This window comes from Parus major, chromosome 2 (assembly GCF_001522545.3).
Source record: "Parus major isolate Abel chromosome 2, Parus_major1.1, whole genome shotgun sequence".
Classification (NCBI taxonomy): domain Eukaryota; kingdom Metazoa; phylum Chordata; class Aves; order Passeriformes; family Paridae; genus Parus; species Parus major.
Window position 1 is genome coordinate 29,333,482 of NC_031769.1, and position 4,915 is coordinate 29,338,396.

The window sequence follows — 4,915 nt, forward strand, 5'->3', positions numbered from 1 at the left end:
AAGACAGCTGTTAATCAGTGCTGATTGAAACATCTTATCTCCTTTTATAGATCAAAGCGTGTACTGTGACACAGTACATGACATAGTGTGGCATTTGGATATTTAAGTAGATGGTCTTCAAATGTTCCCTTTGGATCTCAGATTTAAATTCCACTGAGAAGAAAATCACACAATTTTGAGCTTTTTGAGTTTGCAACTAATGGTAGGACTCCTTTCAGATGATAGGACCTTTCAGGGGCGAAATATTTTAATGTAAGGTCTTCCATGGACACAAAATAAAATTTTAGTGGTAGCTGGAAAACTCAGTGAAATAATAGCTTGCACACATCCCTGCAGAAAGCTCTCAGCTGTGGAATAAAAATGGACAGTAAAATAAAAATAGGCTGTATCAGTGGCAGAATTTACAAGTAGAGGGCTTTCAAATATAATCCTCGGGCTGGACAAAACTGCCTTGACCGAATTTCCCCCAAAAGGGTGGTACTTCCTAAAGACCCAGGAAAGTTAAAAATAATTAAGTTCTACATGTGGAGAATAAGCTTCAGTTTTGTTTCCAAGTAAAATTAGCATTTGAAACACAGGCTGCATTTAGAAAAGTTAAAATGGGGTTAAAAATTGAAGGAGTATCAAAATACCTTCAAAGCATTGCTGTGCAAGGCAACTTTTTACTACACTTAATATACCTACTAAGGACACAGATAACTCAAGGTTAAATGGACTCTAAATTACATTACTTACATCTGAGATAGAAGTGAAAATGAATAATACTGTATTCTAATCTTTTTATTCAGGAATTTGCTCAGGGATCTGGTTAAGAATAACCAGTCACCAGACTCCAGCCTGGCTGGGCATAATATTATTGCAAAGGGCTGATGGCTGCAAATGCTCCGGAAGAATGTGAGTAAACAACCATATTAATTCAACTTGTATAACTGTATATTCAGGATCCAGATGCTTGAGAGTGAACTATTAATGGCCGACTTGGCTTGTATATTCAATTGTGTGTTGGATGTTTCATCCTCTGTACTCTGCTATCCATTTGGACTTGAGGCACAAACAAAAAAGGGATAGTTATTTTAATGTAATAAATGGAGACAATGAATAACAAACATACTACAGTCTCCTGCTTCCCCACTGTTTTCCAAGAACAGGAGCCCCTGAGAGTAGGACACTTTTCCCTAATTTTCTAATCAGCCACATTTGTGGTCAGTTGAACCATTTCCATTTGCTACCATTTATTTGTATTATTTTTGTCCCCCCACACAAGAGAGACATTCTGAGGACAGGAGGGTGGGGAGAGAAAGAGAGGGTGTTATGGGGGAGATGCAGATAGACAAAAAAGTAGACAATATCATATTGCAGAAATCCTGTCATCCTAATATCACAGCTTAAGCTCCAAACTAGTGCCATATCCTGAAAACAGATCTTTTTTATTGTGTGAGTAGAGTATGGAATTTAGCTCAGTCAACAGATAAAAAGCTTTCCACTGTGGCAAGGATTAATACTTCTTTGAAGTATGCCCACTCTGTCCAATGTTATTTCATAAGATAAAGACAGTGTCATCACCACAATATTTTGTGTTTCAAAAGTCAAAGAGCCATTCTGAAGTCTGTTAAAAAATATGCTTTGCAAGATTTAGCCACAATAAGAATATCTAATTGCATTACTTCAATACAAAACACATTAGCCAATGTGCTGTCCAGTACTGTGTGTAGACATTTGCAATTCCATAACATCCCATTTACTCTTGTAGAATTGACTAAATTTTGGATGACCCTTGTATAACTATTCAGCATTATGTAGGTAGCAAGCATCATAAATAGATAGCTGTGGAAAATTGGTTAGGTATAGGCTGCAATGGAGTAATTTTTTACTGAAAGTCACTTAACATTCATTTCCTCTAAAACTGTATGTTCATTTGATCTGAAAGGTTATTTTTGGGATGAGAAGCTGTCATGATTACATACTTGCAGAAGTTCTCATGCCAGAGGTATGCAGCAGTTATTAGAAACACTTCAGAGGGTTTGGGAGCCGCCCAGCAGGGACAAATAGGTAACTCAAATAGAGAAATAGATATATTTGCTGAGTCAATTGCATGCTAAGAATAGTTCTCCCTGCTCTAGGAGTTTATCCCTTGCTTTGCACCTATTGCTGGTTAGGCTTGGATAACACATAAACACAAATCTCATGATCCATGTATATTATATTATCTGAGAAGATACTATCATAACGAATTGCTAGTTAAGGATCAGCATCCAAATTACCTAGGAATCACTGACAAAAAAATAGGTACATAGATAAATAGCTTGTTGATTGTTTGACACAGCTATGTCCGAGTTCCCAGAATAAATTCACACAAACACCCACTGCATATACATACAAATACCACACAAGTCTGAACATGAGTTCTTTGAGGCAGAAAACCCATTTGAGGTGGTAAAAAAGAGAGATGCATAACCTGGAGGAGCTTGGGAAGGCAAGAGTAATGACAAATTTATAATTTGTCCTCAAGAAACGTCAGACACAATTGATATAACTGTGCAATCTCATGTTATAAGAAGCACAATACTCATTTTTGTATACAAAGCATGCAATTCTGCCATGTTGCAAAAAAAAATAAATCTAGGAGTATGAATGCAGATCTAAAGAATATTTAATACAGCTTTTACACCTAAGGAGTATTGCACTGAAGCAGATGTTGATGGGACATAGGGTTGTGAGACAAATGTTTAGCTGATTACTGTTATTACATCATTACTGTTTTCATTCCAGCTGCTACTATGCAGACAATTACACAGAGTTTATTAAACAGGTTAATCCAAATGTATTAGGATAAATGCTTTCATTTGCATTCTGTTAGCTTTAATATGGTTCAAAGCAAAACTTTGTGATCTGAAAAAAAGCAACAGTTCTCAAAGAGTGTCAGAAATTCAATTGTGGACATCTAGAGTGAGCAGTGGTACTCAATAATGATTTATCTCTTTTTTCTTTTTCAGATGGTTGTATGGGAATTGTGAAAGCTCTACCCTTGAAATGAAACTAAGCCAGTATTTCGTGCCTTCTTGCTTTTTAAAAAACATATTATTGTCAAACTTCTTTGATAGTCCCACAGTCCCTCCATGCATAGCAAAGACTGCAGTGTATCAAAACACTATCAGGATTCCAGATGGAACTTGAAGAGATCTTCTATTTAACCCTGTGCACATCACTTCAAATCACTGATTTCTTTCTTCATGATTGAATTTAGACTGAAGGCACTGAGACACGAGCTGTTAAATCATGAGGTCCCACTTTCTACTGGAACTCCAGGAATTACAGCACCCTATAAAGTCTCTGCACAAAGCACAACTTAGATGATAAAAAAGACCTTTTTCTGTAAAGAAAGGCAAATTCGGTTTATATATATTCATATTTTCATAACATGTATTTGAAGAAATACATTACATGTAGTGCTCATGTCAGCTATTGCTCTGCCATTTTCTAAAGACATGATAAGGAGGTTGCTATGTTTTGTAAGCATGGCTTTTTCTGTACACATCTTAGTCTCTTCAGACAAGTGCTGGGATAGCATGAAGTTTTAAACCCTCCACACTTGTTGGAAAACTAGAAAACATTTTCATAGGTAATAAGATCACAAGGAAACATTTGTGTCATCTAAAATGTCTGATAATACAACCCCCCAACTTTTATTCAATAATTGTTCCAAACATTATACTTCTCTATCTCTATTGTCTGTGTCAAACTGTATTTGATAAAATATTTATTTCATTGTTTGAAGTATGTAAAATCCTTTAACAGACATACACTATTGAAGAAAGAAGACTGTGGCTATTTTATGATATTTTACATTGTGACAGTCAGACAGGGGAAGGGAGAGGCCCTTTTTTAAATTCAGGTTGGTCTTCTATGTGTCTCCATTTCTACCTGATGGTGCAACAGCTTTCCTAAGGTACCTAAGTGACAATGGAAATATCTGAACTACATTTTATTCTTAAGCACAGGCATAATCCCTTCTAGTGTGTTCTAGCCTAGCTGTCTAATGTAGTTTTTGTAAGGTACTGTTACTCATTATTCATTTATCTGTGCTTCTTTTACATGAAATTCTTCAGCAAAACTCAGAATTCTGCATCCTAAATGTACTCTTGTATCTGACTAAAATGCAAGCCACTCTTTCTGTAAAAGTTACAAATCTGTGCTTTTTCTGCGTGAGTTCAAGTAACATTAGAGTCTTGTAAGGGATTCATTGATTGTCACCATTAGGAAATAGCACAGACTGATAGGAGTGGCTCTGATATCTGCTGAATAACTGATCCCCTCATCTGGTGACAAGGACCTGATGTTAACCCATATTAAATGTTTTTGAACCTTTTGTTTCAGGCTATATCTATAGTTTGTTTCAGTGGACTGAATACCCAGTGATGGCTGAACCACATCAGCTCTGCTCCTGGGGTATATCATTGTTTAGTTTCATCCAAAATGTGTCCAGTTTCAGAAGTCCTAGAAACACTGTTCACCAAAACACAGCAAGAGGGGGCAATCAGGAGACTGGTTTCAATACTCTGAGTAAAAAATTACCATGTAAGTATCATAGTTTTCTTGCACTGAGAAAGAACCCAAACCCAAACCAAACCACCCTACCTTCTGAATGTTGAGAGAATTGCAATAAATCAACTCTCTATACTAAAGAAACAAAATAACCTTTTCCAACATCAGAAAATGCACTCAGCTTTCTGTGTCACTTACTTGTTAGCTTTGAAGAATAAATAAACAAAGCATTAAACCAGACTACCAGCTTCCCCAAAAGGTCATACCTGCCAGCAACATATCTCAGGGGGGTGAATTTCACAGCAGATCATAAGCAAACCTGTGCTGTAAACATCAAAGTCCCTTCAGATGTTAAAACCAAAAATTGTGGATT

At 36.4% G+C, this 4,915-nt stretch overlaps 1 long non-coding RNA gene across 1 annotated transcript; it reads left to right on the plus strand.

The window, feature by feature from the left end:
* The first annotated feature begins 361 nt into the window (after positions 1 to 361).
* Positions 362 to 4,380, plus strand: LOC117245430. The gene is made up of 2 exons (XR_004500119.1): positions 362 to 894; positions 2,994 to 4,380. It is a non-coding gene; the product is annotated as an uncharacterized LOC117245430 (long non-coding RNA).
* The last annotated feature ends 535 nt before the right edge of the window (positions 4,381 to 4,915 follow it).